At 41.5% G+C, this 19385-nt stretch overlaps 1 protein-coding gene across 13 annotated transcripts in view; it reads right to left on the bottom strand.

Annotated features, from left to right (window-relative positions):
• The window catches only part of TSPAN18 (tetraspanin 18), a 173421-nt gene that overhangs the window by 45763 nt on the left and 108273 nt on the right, over positions 1-19385 (bottom strand). The window contains exon 1 of one of the 13 annotated variants that reach the window (XM_037900102.2): positions 112-174. The exons of the other annotated variants lie outside the window; for them this stretch is intronic. The gene's annotated coding sequence lies outside the window, so the exon portion shown is untranslated. Of the gene's footprint in view, positions 1-111; positions 175-19385 lie in introns of those variants that run through there. 13 annotated transcript variants of the gene reach the window in all.

The following is a 19385-nucleotide window of genomic DNA, read 5'->3' as shown; positions in this document are numbered from 1 at the left end:
TTCTGGTGCAGAAATGCTGTGTGTGCTTCCTAGGGACTCCCAAAACTTAGAGCGCTTGACATCACACACAAACGCTCTTCCACTTCTTCTGTTAGCCTAAACAGATCTTACTTTTATAGGGACTGACTCCTTGACACTCTCTTCTGCTCCCCTTCCCTCTAATTTCCAATGATTCAGTCTTCTTTGGTTTGGAGTAAATGCCTCAGTATCTTGCCGAGCTGATGACTGTTTGCAAGATGCAGTATTCCATCCAAAAAAAAAAAAAATACATAGGGCAGTTGCTGTGGCAACCTTGTGTACCACAAACCATGAATTTTAATCTCTTAAATTTCCTGATACTTTTCAGGCCAGAAGGAGGCGAAATCATTGATTTTTAAGGCAAACAGGCAATCAAAAGGGAGTACACTACGAGTCACAGACTCTTCTGCCTAGCACAACTTGTTAATGCCCTCTGCGCTCCTCCCCCGAAAAAAATCTCAATAAACAGACTCATTTTCTGGCAGGGGCTTTGGGACCCCATGCTCTTGTTACCTGCTTTAATACAGAACAGTGCTACGGAACAGGGTGGTCACTTTGTTTTTAATGGTTTCATCAGGAGGAGGTAAAAACAAATACCTATTGTGATGGAAAGCTGTGTAGACCCAAAAACATATTCATGCGAACACAGGGCTGTGGTCGTGTCCCTCCCAAATCCCAAAAAAGAACAAGAGGGACATCTCCAAAGTTTCTCTAACTCCAGTCTATTTGCACTACCATAATCAGAACAAACAGAACCAAACCATCTCCCAAGTTTAACTGACCCACCGTCAGCACTCCACAATGAAACCTTCACCTCAATAACAATTAACTGATGATTCAGCCCAATTGTTAAGCAGTAGTATCCTGCATGCAATACACAGCACATGCCTTGGAGCCAAGGAGTTGCTAGTTGGAGCCATAAAGCAGATTGCCTATCCTTTGGAGAACTATCAGACAAAAAGCTGAAAAAACAGAACACGTACATTGCCTTATTTAGAAAGATCTTTGGCTCTTTACGTGTTGTTGGAGTGCTCTGAATATCATCACACATATCTCACTGTAGTAAGATGCCAACTTCCTATTCATAGCATGGGATATACTGAGCAATTTCAATTCCCTTCTCCAGATTAAGGAGCAAAAAGGATGTGCGCTTGCCACACTAACCAAGGGATCTATTCGCCCCTTGATATGCATGTATAACTTCCTATTACTGTTGCTGGGAATTATACACATGCTTCAGGAACAGAACATACCCCCAACAAGTCGTAGGTCTTCCTACAGATTGTGCCAGGATTCCAGTTGCACACAGACATTTTGGCTGGGATCTTCAAACCCAGGCCTGCACGGAAACTAATAAATTCATTGCATATGAAAACCAATTGAGTTCTCTGCAGTCAGCACCATTCCAGTGCACACCAAGTGAATTAGCAATGATGGGACACTTAAAGTGAAGTGGATTGATATGTATTTGTAATTATGATCTGAAGAGCAGCAGAGATTGCCAAGAATGATGGAGACAGAGCTTTGGCAAAGCTTTGGTTAGTTAATTGGAGGACTAATAGTCTTTTTAATAATTTTTAATACCAAATAAACACAACTCTCAGTACATAAACTATTTATAAAAAGTAAAGCACATGCCCTCTCTCTACTCTAGATGGTGCCTATACTGATGTTAAAGCAAAATAGAGAAACACAAGTCTGAAATGCAAAGATTAGCGACCATCCCAAAACCTTGTAATAAAACAACTACGGATCAAAAAAACCTTCATGTTTAAATGGATGAGTTTGATCATTCTGAACACAGGCAGAATGAATTCATTACAAAAATAACATTGTCAGAATTTTTTGGTATTTACCTTTTCTGAAGTTCTAAATACCCTTTATTATTAATAATAGTATTGTATTAGTAAGATTTATCCCTCCAGAGCTGTTCTGGGAGCCCCACAAAACACAGACAAGCTCCCTCCCCTGAGGGGATAATAATTTAGAATTAAGATATGACATAAGAAATGAAGAATGATTCAGGTGACTGAGGTGGCACTGACTGAGTTTGACTGGTAGGAGATGAACCAGCAAATAAATATACCATAAAATCCATTGTGTGCAAGCACAGAAGATTCAGTGCCACTGTAAATGGCCCTTGTAACTTACTCCATGACAAGCCAAGGAGACAGTGGTCTTAAAAACAACTGGAATTGATTATAGCCACCTGGCCTGAATTAGGCAAGGGTACAACCCCTCTCCACAACAAGATTTACTACAGGTATTTCTAACTCTAGTCCAGAAAGAAAGTCAAAATAGATATATAGATATAGATAACCATGACTGAAGCCCACCGCCCAGGTTCAGAAGTTTTCCAGGAAAATAAACTGGAGTTGATATATTTAGGCCCTTCATCTTGGTATGTTAAGATATACGAGTTATTGAATGTTCCCTTCTCCACCTTCCCCTAAAAGAGATGTCTAACGCAACCACTGGTGTAATGTACAATGAAGGGTCCCAGACAGCCAGCAAAGAATTCTGTTGTACCCAATAGGAGTATAGATTGAGTACAGTTGGAATAAAGACTTCAAGATTTGGCCCCTAAGTGCTTTGGCATCCCTTAGGGTGACAAGCGCTATCGAGATACAAAAGATCAGAGCTGGTCAGTTTGCTGCTTTCCAGACATCTAGGGTTTTTGGGTTCTTTTTTTAACCTGACCATGACCTTATTTTGAACGTGCCTAGTTTACCTTTTCTGGGGAGGAGGTTCCTTAATTTATGGCACTTGCAACAGGAAAATGAACATGGCTGCTTGGCATGGAAGGTACTTTTAATGCACAAATATTACAGTAGAGGTTATTCTGGAATGTGTCCTGGTTTACCCTCCTATTTTCACAGGCACCTAATGATTGTCCTAATAGCATCTCTCTCTGAAGTCGTAATAAGCTTACAAATGAACCCATTCAGCACACATTAAAAAGTAAGAGATGCTCCTTTGATTATAGTCTTTGTGGAAATCTCTGATCATTTGTTTTGGTGCTGCACAACAGCAATTAGGATGTGCTGCTGGGAGCCTATTCAGTGGACAGGAGCTGTGGGTTTTGGAGACACCTTAGAGTGCCATGGCAACAAATTCACCTCCACTTCTCGGAGCATAAATCACTGGGATTCTTGCTGCCATCAAGGCGAGCCGAGCACACTCCACCACTTCCAGGAATTAAGAAATAAAAGGGGCCTAATTAAGCTGCTCCTACAAAAGCCTTAACCATGTTTATGAAGTGTCACGACAAGCTGCGCACTTCAGCTCCAATAAATCAGGTTGCTAACGTTGAAGTGAACATAGGGCTTCCTTTGTTGTGCTGCTGTAATGCTGCATCCTCAGGGTTCAAAGCAGCATCTGCTTCATTTAGTCTTTAGAGTGTCTCTTGAATTTCTGCAGTAAAGTGACACCACTTAAGAGAGTGGTGCATCAACCGTAATGCTCAGACATAGCAGGCATCTCTTTCACATTCCTGGGAAAGTTTGCTTAGTGGCAAGAGGACTGCTGCTGCATTCTAGTGCAGTTGTTCTCAAACTAGGGCCACCGCTTGTTCAGGGAAAGCCCTGGCAGGCCGGGCCAGTTTGTTTACCTGTAGCGTCCACAGGTTCAACCGATCGCGGCTCCCACGGGCTGCGGTTCGCCGCTCCAGGCCAATGGGGGCTGTAGGAAGAGTGGCCAGCACATCCCTCGGCCCACGCCGCTTCCCGCAGCCCCCATTGGACTGGAGCAGCGAACCACAGCCAGTGGGAGCCACGATCAGCCGAACCTGCAGACGTGGCAGGTAAACAAACCGGCCCGGCCCGCCAGGGGCTTTCCCTGAACAAATGGCGGCCCTAGTTTGAGAACCACTGTTCTAGTGTGTGTTCAGAAGTAACTGTATTCACTTTTTTGAATGAGGACAGTGGGTTGGGTTCTGCTGGGCAGTGGCAGCTTACTCCCTTTGCTACCTCCAAAAGGAAACTGAGATATCCTTGCATAGCCCAATGTGCAGAGAAAGAACTGTGTCCCCTCTTGGAAATGTTCTTACTCCTTAAGCATATAAGGCCTGATCCAAATCCAATGGATTTTTCTGGGCATTGGATCAGTCTCAAAGGACTTGCCTTCACTAGGAAAAAAGATGTGTTCTCAACTCGAATTAGCCAAGAGGAGGGAAAATCCTAGTGAAAACAAGACGCTGCCTTGACGTCACTAAGATTTTATCTCATATTAACTAACTTGTGTGCAGAGCACATTTTCCTAGTGAAGACAAGGCCACAGAGAAGAACTAGATCATCTCTCAGAAACATCCTTATACCTTAAGCATAGAGTTCCTAAGCAGGATTCAAGAAGGCAGGCACTGAGTGAAATTGAGTCCTAAGTATTGGGTCAGCACAAGGCCTATGTGAGGCCTAGGTAGTGCAGAGGTCATCCCATGGACTTCTGCAAAGGGGTGAATTTCACCCAAAGAGAAGTATTGTCTCCTCTCAGACAGCTAATGGTCTACACAGACCACTTACACTTTGGCTTTAAACAAACAAAAAACCTCAGTACTGAACAGAAAGATGAATACCATTTCTTCCCAAGGAGACTTGCTGGAGTTAAAGCACAATATAGCCTTTCAATCAGAGGCTTGTGAAACATTTCTCAGCATGGTGGTTTATACACTGCAGAAGTCAAGGGAGACTTTGTTTTAAATATTGGGAGCTCCTCAGAGAAAGGACAGTGTCTTCTTTTGTGTTTGGAAACTGCTTAAGAGTGAGCACATTTGTTTGGCTCTCCTTTAATCTAAATAATACATAACAAAAACAGTGGAAGCCTCCTCACTAGAAATACCTAAAACCAGACTGGGAATAGCATGGGGCAAAGCCTGAACCAACATCAGTCATAAAAAAACACATAAGGACAGGCATGGACCAACAGAACTGTATGGAGTTTCTTTTTTAAAAAAAACTAACCAGTGAGTGAGTGAGAGAAAATGTGTGTGTGAGAGGAGAATGCCCTGGATACAGATGAAATTTAATTTTCACATTCTTGATTATTGTGCCATCTGCTATGAGAAGAGGACTGGAAGCAGGGAATGTAAAATATGTCTAATTGAAATCAGCATGACATTACTTGCCCCAAAGTAATAATGGTTAGGGCAAGATTTGAAACATTAGTCAGGAGGCAGCAAACATGTCCATAAAGCAGAAGAAGAAACGCATTGTCACTGAATGAAAGGTGGGGGGAAAGGGGGGGTGGCGCCTTCCTCATTAGACCCAACACAAGGAAGGACATACGTCAACTATTAACTGCCAGCAATTAGGAAGAAATGCACTCCATGGGCATGTGAGTCCATAAATATCCATTATAGAGTTTTTTGTACCTTCTTGTGAAACACCTGGCACTGGCTATGGTCAGAAAGAGAATCTGGATCCGTGATCCAGTCTGACACTTCCTATGTTGCTGAATCATCTACCAGGACCTGCATCAGTTTCAGATCTGAAAACATTGTTATGGAGAACAGCAATTTTTATGTAGTTGTATAATTTAAAAACAGGACATTCCACAGGACCCATAGGAGATATGACTGAAAAGTTCCCCTGGGATCATACAGCCCAACCTCTGCATCAGTCAGGAAGGTCTAAATGATCTGTGAAATAATGAAAGATTTAAATAGTTAATCTTTACCACGAGTGGAGCCTTAATCTCAGTTCAGTTGTGTCTCTTTTCTCGCTCAACATGCAATTTGAAAGCAACTCTGCCGCCTGCTAAAACATTGTTTTTAATTTTTGTACGTATCAAAACCAGATTTGGAAGGTGATTGGCCTAGGTTTAGGCTGAAGTGTGTGGAGAGCAGCAGAATGTTTTGGTATGTTTTGAGAGCAGAAAGAAAGCCCTTTTTGAGAACTCTCCCAGTCAGATCGTACAGTTGTTGTTACGCCTCTTCCTAGGACAAGGGAAGTTGGCTCAGGTAATGTAACATTCAACTGTTCCATCACTACTGCTGGGGGGGGGAGAGGAGGAGGGTTAAATTTAAAACATTAAAAGGGAAACTAAAATGCTTTACAAACATAAAACTTACTCCTAGATCAAGTCTCTGCATCATCTGCTGTACAAATGCATTTTAAGATAAAATATTTTACAATTTTTGTTTACTTAAAATTTGAAGTCACCACTTTGCATTTTCCTTGCTAGAGTGGATTACACCAAATCCACTTAGAATGGCAATGGTCTGAAGCAGCAGCAAGGTCAAGTGGCTGGAGCACAGGCTTGGGAGTCAGGAATTCTCGGTTCTATTCATAGTTCTGACAGTGACTCACTGTGTGACCATGGACAAATCACTTTAAGTTAGTTTTGTCTCAGTTTCCCAATCTATAAAATGGGGGTTAGTAATAACTTCCTCCCAGGGAGTTTGAGAGGTTTAATTCAGTAATATTTGTTAAATGCTTTGAGATTTTTAGTGAAAAGCACTAGAGAAGGGCAATAAAGCTCCCAGGAGCACAGGATTCAAAATGTGGATAAAAAAAAAGCTTTTCAAATGACCTTCACTATAGTTTAGAATGCCACTATACAAGTTAATTCCTTCATACAAACTGAATGACAAATTGCTTTAAGTTGCAAGTGATAGATAAGAAAAAAATGGAAGCCTTCTACCTAAGCTCTGCTCACAATCCCTAAGCAACTCAGTTGCTGCTAAAGTGATCAGTATTGAAATAATATTAACATTTAGAGTTTGATTCTGAAAGTTCTCTGCTTGTAGAACTCATACTGAAGTCAACAGGAGTTCCTTGCACAGAAGGCTTGTGGAATCACACCATTATATCATCATTAGGTTCCAGAATTAACAGTCTATTGCTATTAATGGTGACACAGTGAACCACCTGTTCTCTGTATATGTAGGGCATGATGGAGCTGAGGTTCTTCATCACGCAGAATCCTCAGATGACTCAGGGGGCAGATGCTCAGTTGGTAGTGGTGAGCTCCAATGGCCTGGGAAAGCAGTCAAACATTTTGCCAAACTTTCTGAAGATCCTCTTCACAATCCACTTATGCTGCATGGTCAATGGTCACATAATTCAAAGGGAAAACCAGAGCTTGTTATGTTGTTGTAGGTCTGTAGGGATAGACTAAGCCACAGGAGCGGGGCCATGGGGTTGGAGTCAGCCAGAACCTGTGGGGTGTCATTGGGTTCTAGTGGTAAGAGAAATGAGGAAAAGTAGGACCACTGACCTGTGCAGTAAAAGAGCTGCTGCCATGCGGAGAGTTGGGAAGTGTGTGAGGAGGAAATGGGATCCTCATCCAAATCTTAAAGAAGGATCTGGGTTTGATTTTCAACCCAAGCTGTTATTTGAGATTTCACCTTCATATTTGGAGCCATTGCCTTCTTCCAAGCTACTAAGCTGAATCCATCCAAATCATTTAGCTTGTGCCCAAGGAAAGGTCCAGTGTAGGGTCTCAAGGGGTGACAGGCAAAAGCAACATAGCAGTGAAATGTTAATGGTCTGAAAGGAAACAATGTTTTCCTTTCACAGCTATGGCATGCATGTCCCTCTTTCCCCCTCAGAGAGCATCTGCAAGTAGCAAGAGACCAGCAGCAGTGTCAGGGCTAAAAGATGTTGGTTGTTGCAATTGACCCTGGAGGGAGGGCCATGTGTATGCCAGATGTCACCGACCTGCTACCTTTTATCACGTGACTACACACCAGCCACAAGAGAGAGTGCTACAGGGGGCTACTAGACTGCCAGTTGTCCCTCACTGGCAGCAGATTGCATTAGGTCCTCAAAGGGGTCAGCAGAAGTGTGAGTGTCCCAAGGGCATCAAGGGTCAAAAAGTTCAGGCTCTTGATTGCTAATAAAATCTTGAGGGGTTGTTTCTGCTTTTAGAAAACACAGGGCTTACAGCTGCTCTCTCACAAGTAGCTCAGAAATGGGAACCAGCCTTTAAAACAAAATTGATTTTCTTGAGGATTTTAACTGTGCACTCTCACTCAGCTCACTTTGAATATTATTCATACGGAGAGAAAAACTCCTTTCAGTTGAGAGACAGTTCAGTATTCACTCCCATCCCATGGGAGAGAGGGCCTCACTAACTTTCTGGTGACACACATGAACTGCTACTCTGGATACCAGATGCACTAATTATTAATTAGCCCTAAAAATAATTTTGGTCTGCTTCTGCTTATCAGCACCACCCTTACTCTACACTAGGAATCCATTTTAATGTCCACTAGTGAGAACAGCAAAACCAAGTGCTCTAGTGATGGATGTGCCGCGACTAGACAACAGAATAAATACTGGAGATATACAGGTAGACACTGTCTTGTTGAGAGACGTACAATGGGAGCTGTAGTTTAATGAGTCACACACCTACTAATTTCTATCCACTCTGTTTCCAGTGTGCCTATCATTTGTTGATTGGTATCTGCTCACAAAAAGCGGGATGGCCTTGGGCCACATTGCAGAATTCTGAGGCACACCTGGTTTGCAGGCTATGCTTTGTCCACTATGACATTAGTGTTTCTACTCACTATGGCTGAACATGTGTAGGTGACAGAGTTAGTTTCCCCTCTTTCAGCCTGATGAGCCCCGAAAAGGGATGAAGAATTAAGATATGGTGTTTCTAAGGAGAGCTGCACAGCTGGTGAAAACAGTGCAGGCTCTTCTTGCCCTGACTGAGCCCTCATGATTCCCAGACCTGAGCTTTCCTGCATCTCTCCCCAACATCAACTCTCTGTTGACAAGCTAGGTTTTCTCCCTCACTGATACTTCCTAATTTCCCTCTTCTGCAATGTGATGTCTTTACATCATTAGCTGTATCACATACCATGCACATGTTACACAATAAACTGTCCACTGCCTTAATCTATTTAACTCTATAAAGCCTTTTGGGACTCCTACAAAGACACCTTTATATTGTATTCTAGGAACAACTGCTTTTGCTCAAAGATACCCAAAAGAAAGAGGAGCTAAGTATCTCCTGCTGATTGCTTTAGCTCTGTTCAAATCCAACAGAGGAAGTGGAAGAATAATGGCTGATACCCAAGTCAGGCTTAAATTCTAGCTCTTTCATTTTGACACAACTTTAAATACCCTGCCTGAAAATACCAGCTACCATCACGAAAAACTGGTATTTACAGGTTGTTTTTCTGATCCTGTGACAGAAAGGGACTCATCATGTGATACGTTACCTATCCACAGATTTAAGCCAAAGACATCACCCCAGGCAAACAACCCCGGCTTCTGAACCAAAATTTCTCTAACACTTCTCACACCATTCCAGGACTTCAGTGCTGCAGATGGGCTCACTGACTGCAAAGTGTTTCAGAGCAGTATCCTTCTGGCACAGCAACCAAGTCATAGACAACTAAATAACTACAGAATTTACCCATGTCTGCTGAAGAACTGAGTTCTGTGGAACACGGTAATGCTGCTTAGCCCCACACCAAAGGCCCAGAATAAATTGCTTTCCCACCACTTGTGTCCCTATTGTTGGTTCAGTGATTCTGAAGCTGGTCCCATCTTCAAATTACAAACTGGTGGTGTTATTTTGCCACCAAAGTGGTTCAAACTCCTGGAAAAAAGGGAACGTGACAATTTTCCCCACTCCAGGATGGAGATTATTTTGTTTTATTTATGGTCTTGTTCAGCAGTTTAGCAGGAAAGAAATAGTAGCAGCAGCAAGTGTTATATCAGCAATTACCTTACCAATGGAAACCATTGTAACTAAGCTCTCTAATCTGCAAGGCTTTGGTTGAATGCTTAAATGTCTATCTCAAATGTTTTATATATCTATACGTATTTTAATTTGGGGTGGATTTAGTTTATAAATATCCTACCAAGGTTAAAGACAACAAAGGTGGGATTTTAAGTCTACGAAGCCAGCTTCAAGTTACCACCCATGGTATATTATTACATTTGCACTGTTTAGAGACTAATATTGAGTCACCCATTTTAAAATATTTTACAGCCTCGCTGTAGTGGCTTATAAAAACAAGGGGATTTGCCTGGGGCCAGGGGTGCTTAACCTCAGTAGCTCTGACAACATCTACCCTCAGATTGTATTTCACTTTCCCAACCACACAACAAGAGCCAGGCCTTGTTAGAAACCATCAGTCCTGTTCCAAGAGATGTTGCATTTTCCTAGTTTCAATGAAAAATGAAAAAACACAATAGCTGTGTTCCATTCATTGAACTGACTTCCCTCCTATTGTATCTTAGGCCTGGGTCTACAATACCCTTAAAAGTTTTACCAGGATAATATTTCAGTTCGGGGGGGGGGGGAGGTAATATTTTCCCCTGAAATAGTTATATTGGTAAAAGCCCTAGTGGATGTAGTTATATCAGTATAAAGTATAACTGTATCCACACTAGGATTTTTTACCGCTCTTACTATGCTGTGTAGTTAAAACAGAAGAACTATCTAGTGTACATGAAGCTCTGCCAACAAAGCTGCGCTTTTACCGGTATAGCTTGTTTTGCTCATGGAGGGTGGCTATACTGTACCAATACAGAGCTCAACTTTGCTGGTATAGCTGTGTTCACACTAGGAGCACTTTGCCAGCAGAGAATACTAGAATATTGGTTAAGTGCTTCTAGTGTAGACATGGTCTTGATGTATTACTTCAACCTTCAGCAAGCTAGCAGAAGAGACTCAGGCCTTGTCTACATAAGAAAGGATTTGCCAGCTTAGCTATATTGGTAAAACTTCCCATTGAAGGTGCAGCAAGAGTACTTTTGCCGGAAGAGCTTACACAGTTCCTCCAAACAAAGCTACAGTGGCAAAAACACTTTTTTGACTGTATAATTGTACATACGCTAGGTATTTAGCTAATATAAAAATGTTACTATAAAAATCACTCGCCTAAGCAACATTGCGAAACTGGCCAAAATCACCAGCATAGAGCAAACCATAAGTAAACATTGCTTTAATTTAAATTAATAAAGTACAAAGGTCTAAAGAGTCAATGAACAATATCTAAAAAACACAATATGGACTTTTAATGACCCAACAGAATAAATCAAACCTCCCCTCAAGCAAATGCTGAGCAGTGGGATAGGCCTCACATTGTGCTCTAATGGTCAACAAACTCTAGCTGTGTCAGACCTGGTGGGGAAGAAAATTCCAGAGTTGAGAACTCTCCTACAAGAATGTTCTGCCTCCTACTACATACTTTTAAATCTAGGGACTATTAGCACAAGCACCTCAGCTGATCGCAACTGTTAAGGTAGTTTGTGGTTGTCATAAATATAAAGGGAAGGGTAAACACCTTTAAATCCCTCCTGGCCAGAGGAAAAACCCTTTCACCTGTAAAGGGTTAAGAAGCTAAGATAACCTCGCTGGCACCTGACCAAAAAGACCAATGAGGAGACAAGATACTTTCAAAGTGGGGGGGCGAGGGGGAGAAACAAAGGTTCTCTCTGTCTGTGTGATGCTTTTGCCGGGACCAGAGCAGGAATGCAGGTCAGAACTCCTGTAAAGAGTTAGTAAGCAATCTAGTTAGATATACGTTAGATTCTGTTTTGTTTAAATGGCTGATAAAATAAGTTGTGCTGAATGGAATGTATATTCCTGTTTTTCTGTCTTTTTGTAACTTAAGGTTTTGCCTAGAGGGATTCTCTATGTTTTGAATCTGATTACCTGGTAAGGTATTTACCATCCTGATTTTACAGAGGTGATTCTTTACTTTTTCTTTAATTAAAATTCTTCTTTTAAGAACCCCATTGCTTTTCATTGTTCTTAAGATCCAAGGGTTTGGGTCTGTGTTCACCTATGCAAATTAGTGAGGATTTTTTATCAAGCCTTCCCCAGGAAAGGGGGTGTAGTGCTTGGGGGAATTTTTTTGTGGAGCAGATGTTTCCAAGTGGGCACTTCCCCTGTTATTATTGTTAGACACTTTGGTGGTGGCAGCGTTTAACCTAAGCTGGTAAGAATAAGCTTAGGGGGTCTTTCATGCAGGTCCCCACATCTGTACCCTAGAGTTCAGAGTGGGGAAGGAACCTTGACATGGTGGCAAAGCAGTGGGATCAATTTAAGATATTTTTGGGATTAATTTGAAATCATATCTGTAAGCCAGCATCCAAGCCAAGCATAGATCAGTGTTTATACCTCGAATTGCATCTAGGAGTAAAAAGGAAGTCATTGCAGTTGAAAAATGGGTATAAAACACTTCCTGTGGCTACAATTACCAAGCATCCAGGGAGCATCCACACATCACCAGTTGCATATGCTATAGTTTCTAAGTAGTCTTGGAGGAGGCATGGCATTAATTTAACCAGAAAGGCATGAATGGATCACAATGGAAAGAGAAAAAACCCTCACATCTAATCAGACACTAAAGAAAGTTACTTTTGGCCAGTCATTTCACCCTAGTATCCAGAAGTTGGCCAATGACAATGTGTAATGCTCAGCTCACTTATAGTCTCCAAACACAGGGAAATATTGGGAACAAGAGCGAGCATGCTGAGCTATATGTGGGGAGCCTGACATCAGCAAGGATGGCTCTTGGCTGTCAAGGATGGTTCTGAGCCAAATCAGCTCAGAAGAGATACTATCCACAGGGACACTGAATGGCTGCACAGAAGTGAAATATACACACAGTTTGGCAATGTAGTCATTAGCTCTCCTTTGTCAGAAGGATAAGGATACAAAGATACTTATAAATCTAAAGCCTTGATTTTACAATGACAACAGTCCTAGAAATACTAAAGATAGACAAATAAATACAGATTTAGGGAAGGTGTTTTGATTCAGAGCTTCTAAAATACCACTGTGATGGCAGCCCTATGCACAGACAGACAGACAGACAACTTGGACATTATGCAAACTCCCCTCGCTCACAGACACTGAGCTCCTTGTTTATCATGATGATGTCAACCTTTAGAACAAAATGGAAGCTCTCCCTGCTCCTGTGTGTGACTCTATTAGTATTGATGATAGGTCAGCCAAGGCTGCATTACTACAACTGTTCAAACAACAGCGGATCATTTCTCTGCTGTTATTTACAGATTTAATGGTTTAATAAAGTCTGATTCAGGAGTACGGTAAGGTCTATCAGTCGAGGGGGGTGGAATAATTACATTAATAAGGGTAACTGAAGTCATTGCTGTAATCTTGTTTGCTCTTTGGATTGTTAATTCCAAATAATATGTGACTGAAAAAAACGGAGGGCGAAAAGTGGTATGTGAGTGTGCGTGTGAGTGAGGGAGAGACTGTATAATTACAGGGTGCCAAACAGTGATGAGGGAAGCTGCTGGATTAACCTTGGAAATGGAGACTACTTTGTTTCTTGTGCCATTAATGTCCACATGTATCTTCCATTAACTCTAATTAGGGTTAACAGGAGTTACACACAAATATCTCTATAATTAATGTTAATGGCAGTTGTGTGGGGGCACTTATGAAAGACTAGATGCAAAGTTTATTTCTCCAAGGTTAAACATCCAATAACTTACGAGTTTCTCATTTCCCTTTTTCACCTTAGATGTCCTGTAATTAATCATAAATTTAAAATTCACATGCATATTGTGCGTACATTGACACGCTAGCATAGCCAGAGACACAGTCACCTGATATATGCTGAAAACACACAGATACACATATTGCCCTATTCACACTACTCTGATATACACACATGCACACTGCCCTAGCCTTACCATACTGATATACATACAAAAGCACACAGACACATGAACCAATACATACCCTTCCCTCCCCCTCCCCCCCCCAAGATACATGAAGGAACAATTATTCTATCACACATTAAGACAAATCATTTTTCAATTAACAAACCAGACCAAACAAGTTTACAGCAACAATTTAAATTACCCTTATTAATGCCATTATGCCCTCCCCCCCTTGACAGACTCTATACCGTATTCCCAAATCAGGCATTATTTACAAACCATTAAATCTTTAAATTAGAACAGCAAAATTGTCTGGCATTATCTTAACAGTCATAATAATGCACCTTTTATTGTGCCTCTGGCTCCAGCCCCGTGTTCCACAGCAGTAGTTCATTTAATGGCATTAACAGACAGCTTCCAGCCAGAGGTCATTTATTAGCACAAATAAATGTGCTGAGTCCTCTCTGCTTTCTTATTCCATCACAAACTGAGAATTTCCATCAAACTTATGCAACTCTGGAGCTGAACAGGCTTATAAACTGCCTTGAGATGAGAAAGTATTTATAAGGCCTCAGGGAACTGGACAAATACACTGCTGTTCCCCTCATGAGTTGTAGACATTATTTCAAGAAACCCTATGATGTTGAATTCTCTGCCAGATACAGTGCAAAGCTGGTCACCAGCATTGACGAGGCAATATGAAGGATGAAAGTTTTGAACACCAAGGATAAAGTAGTGACAAGTGCCAGCCCAGATAGAAAGACATAGGGCCAAATTCCTTGCTGGTAGAATTCCACTGATGCCAGGGGAGTTATACCAGCAGAGAATTTGACCCACATATTTAAACCCTCTTTGTGCCAGCAATCAGATCTGTCCCAGTGCTCTTTGGGGCTGCAGTTCTGAAGCCACAAAATGCATCTTCCTGGTCAAAACTCTCGTTGAAATGAATACGTGTTTTGCCTGAATAAAGATTTAGCAAAAATGAGAACAAGGACTCTGGATTTCTACATTTATGGACTCATCACCTTTACTCACCCTAAGTTACACTAGTGCAGGGATATGCCTCCCAAGAGGATTCATCCAAATTCAGAATTGGCTATGTTTTGGCTTCACAAAATGAAAACAATCATCTCTTGTGTTCTGGTTTCTGCCCTAGGGAGTTAGTGACTCATGCAGGACACTGAGGGCTCAGCAAGATTTCTTTTTCCATCATCCTGTGTCTTCTATTAGGCACGCTGGGTTGGCTTATCACTAATGTATTTTAAACATCCACTTAGAGGACAATTTTCAATAAATCTTCTCTCTTCTTTATTTTTTTCATAATTTTATAATTGATTTTTACTGCTCATGAAAGCAAAAAAGCATGTGCTGAAAGAAACAGACAGAGCATTCAGGCCCTGTTCAAGCTTAACAGATACAGCTCTGCTGATTCGCTTCACTCCTGGAATGAAAACCCATTGGCCATTCCAATTCTTGGCCTTCATGAATACAACTGAACCCCAACATGTGACATCCAGTTCTACTGCAGTTCCAGGGCTCCAAACACAACTCTTCTGATGCACCTCAAGCCCTGGGCTCCTTCTATACAGCTCTGTAGATGCACTGAGCACAACTTCCCATGTTATTGAGTCCTGGCACCCCACAACTGCACAACCGATACCCTCTCCTTTTCATATTCCTGGCCTCTGCTGAGCAGATACTTCCTATTGTGCCAAGCTACATGATAGTTTTGTGAAGAGAACAGACCTGGAGACTAGAACGAAAAGCTCTCTAAACCCATTTTCACTTGGTCAGATATGGACTCTTCATGAGCCACAAGTGGGGTCACTCAGCTTTGAATCCTCATGTGAAGAATTTGTGTTTGTACAGTTTCACAGAAGTCAGATAAACTCTTCTTTTCTAGAAAGATACAGAATGCCACTAAATCATTCCATTACAGTCAGTCTACGTAGAGGGCAGTTTTGCACACACAAAAGGTAACATTTTAAACTGTGCTTTAAATACACGAGGGTGGCCTTTATTTCAATGTGTGTGATTTACATACATTTTGGCTGAGGATAGATTTTGACTGGATGGCTGGTACAATTTCAGCTTTTTGCCAACACTCTTGTAAGATCATTAAAATGGAGAACAGCAGTGATCAGCTAAGTTCAGTAGAAAGTCAATTCAAAGAAGGCAATTAACTTAATCTCAAACGTTACCCTACACGGCATGGATGCTATTCAACTATGCTATAAACTATGATGTCCAGTTCTCTGCTCCAGCATTGTAACAGCAAAACATGAGTCCATACTGGCGACACAGATGCCATGTAGGGATGGTTTCCATCCAGGGGACATGTGTTCTCATTCTCTGTTTCTCTTCCTATCACATATGGAAAGAATAGGAAAACTTAAAACTTTTCACTTTGATAGGGCACTGGACTGGGAATCCAGAGATCTGAGTTCTATTCCTGGCTCAGCCACAGAACTATTATATGACCATATATCATTTTGCCTCTCTGTGTTTCCGTTTCCTGTCCCATTCTTTCTCCCCTGTTTAGATTGTAACTCTTTGCTGTGGGGACTATGTGTTTTGTATAGCACCTACCACAATGGAACTCCCCTCTTGGCTGGGGCCTCTAGGTGCTATTGCAATATGAATAAAACAACAGTAGTTGATTTCAAAGGAGTTAGAGGAGTGTCACCGAGAGCATAACATGGCCCTATGAGAGTGAGAGTTAGTCATCATCCTCAGATGCAATAATATGGGCACCAATTCCAATGGTACAGAATTTCAGAAGAACCAACCATTTATCTGCTTCCTAGCATTTACAATACAACATTCATGGAACATCATAGAGTTTATTGTATCTTCTCAATTAATCTCTCAAAAGCCAAGGTTTCCCTGTAATGTACCATAACGTTTAATGTAGGCATGGAAGGTCTCCTGGCATCAGCATCACTAACATTTTTTGGTAAGACCAAGATTTTGTGCCAGCGTCTTTGAACCAGGTGTATGTGCCACCCCCTTAGAGGTGGTTACATTTCACTGTTGGAGCGCATGTTTAGTGTGGGAAGTGCATTGGGATCTTCTGAAATGAAAGATACTATTTAAAATGCCCAAAAATAAGAACTATTTTCCTAGACACTAGCAATTTCCACTAGGTATAGTTTAAGCTATGGTGCCAATTTAGAGACTTAATCAGATGCAAAGGGAAAAAATGGTTACCTAATAGTATCTCTGAGGCAAAGAAAGTTCTAAAAGACCATCTGGCTAACAGTAACACCATTTTCCAAGCTTTGGAGAAGTCCGTGCCAAACTATCCCAAATATAGCCACATCTTCCACCCCTGCCATGAGCTACAGAGGAAAAACTCCAGCCTTTCTTACTTCAGTTCTCTTCTTCTTTCCCCACCCTTCAATTTTCTTCATAGATGCCCATACAAAGATCTACTACAGTCCAATTAAACCTCATTGAGAAATCTGTATGCTCAGACCAAAGTAGCAGCAAGAACTGAGCAATGGTTTAATGCCCACATGAGGAACATCACACATTTGCACAGAAGACATGGGTCATGACTAGTCTCTTGGGAATTCACACAGTGGTAACATATAGACTCCTTGCCTTGCCCAGAGCTCAGACCACCACCTCATTACATCGCACTACAGGAAAGAATAGAACCCATGGCTGGTGTAGGCAGGCATCCTTTCCATTATTGTTATTAGTCCAGGCCAGATCTTAGGGAACCTGCACCTTGACATTAAGCAGCACATGCTATATTAGTTTGAGAACTAGTGAGTAGAGTCCTGCCTGGATACAAGATTTGTATCTACATCTGATCCATGATCCGCAAATATGGTCTGCCGATATCTGCAGATTTGCAGGGATCTACTAGTGAGCACCACAGGATTTGTCTGAATCCAGCAGCCACAATAAAGAATCTCCTTTATATTCATTAAAACCCAATCCTGTCTCTTCTTCACCATAACGGACACTCCTACATGCAGGCATTCACAATGCTTCAGGAGGCAATCATTGTGTTAATTCTTTCAAACGGTCCCTGGGGTTCACTGCTATGCAATTCCTCTAAGGAACCTCGATATCACCTACAGGTGGCATATGAGGTGACAAGAACAAGCTTCAAACACAGCAAATGCCTATCTCATGACAGATCCTATAGTCCAGCTCCCTGTTTTTGACCTTCCATGCTGTGTTTGGGTACAGCTTAATTGCTTCAGATATGGAGTAATCACATGTGCTGCTAAAGGGTTTAAGTGAAGCCTTTGTTAACTCCCCCTTTGCCAGTTACAAGGTAGGCCACACACTTGCAGGCTGCACCCATTGGTAAGAGCTGCCTGATTTGCACAATACTCTTCCCTCAGCTACTGAATTGTAAAGAGACTTAGACTAACACACTTGATTTGACCCTCTATGTAGATGCAATAGCTACACACACACACACACACACACACACACAGAGGTATGCAACAGAGGTGCATCAAGATGCATGCTTCTCTGGCTGTCCTCGAGGTCTGGAGTCCTAATGTCAGCTCCTCCCTGGGTTTATTGTTTACAGTGAACATTCTTTTAATGCTGTGGGTTACATCTGAATGAAGCTAATCTTTCAACTGCAAAACCTACACAACTTAGTACTACAGTCTTAGCTGCTTTTCCTAATTTGAGACTTGAAGTTGCTCTCAGTCACACAGCCTGATATTCTATCTCTTCGTAGAGGGGCACCAAGCTCTGTTCATATTTATACTGAGTCTCCACTAAGCTAATCCATCATCACCACATAAATCACTTTGAGGGAAACCAAGAAATTCTGCCTTCCAGGCAGATTGTCTCAAAGAAACAAAAACTGATTGTGGGTGACGGGACTGGAAGATGCTCCAGTGATGTCACAGAACAGAAGCAAAAAGCCCAGAGGCCATGCCTCAGCAGAGCTGTAACATCCCTCTCCTGCCATACGACTCAATGGGGGTGGGGGGGGGGGGAGAAAGTATTGTTAATAAAGCCACTGGGAATATATATCTGTAGGGAAAGCCATCATTTTAAACCCAAATTGGCTCCCTTGTACCTATCTTGTACCATGTCCCATTCATTACTATCAATTATTGACATCAGAAATGCTGAATCTTGAAGTTGAGGTTACAGATGTTTTTTAGGCTAACAAAAATAAGCATACATCATTAAAAGGTTCTGGTTGTATTTTTCCTGGGGGAAGGGGTTCTTTTCTTTTTTTTTTTAAAGTTCGTATTATTTCCTGCATTTGGACAGGTGTGTGAGGGAATATTATACCTTTGGAAAGATTAAATAAAAATCCCAGGCAAAACTTTTACAAGCCCTTCACAAAAGTGTTTTGGCTGTAACCATCACCAAGAGTTCTACAGAAAACTTTTCTTCTTTGAAATGGAATTAAGATTTTTCAAAATTATGTACATTAAAAGACCCCCTTTTATTGCAAATACGCAACACCACAGACATATGACTGCACAGTTCATAATGAATTCTATTGCACACCTTAATCGGGGTGCCATTCTGGGCACCAGTCAATAAAAAGGCACCTGCAGGAGTAAGCCTGCAAAAAACATTAACATTCACTAGTAATTTCAAGTGTGCATAAAATAAACCCCTTTCATTTAAAATATGAATAGGGACCAACTGGTAATTGAAGAATTTCAGTGGTTATCATGGAATAGATAATGTTGGTTTTAAAGTGTCTTATAGGTTTTTTTAATCAGAGCGTGCTGCTGTGCAGTCCAAATACTATTTATCCTC

Source organism: Chelonia mydas, chromosome 6 (assembly GCF_015237465.2).
Source record: "Chelonia mydas isolate rCheMyd1 chromosome 6, rCheMyd1.pri.v2, whole genome shotgun sequence".
Taxonomy (NCBI): domain Eukaryota; kingdom Metazoa; phylum Chordata; order Testudines; family Cheloniidae; genus Chelonia; species Chelonia mydas.
This window is presented reverse-complemented; position numbering and strand designations above follow the sequence as displayed.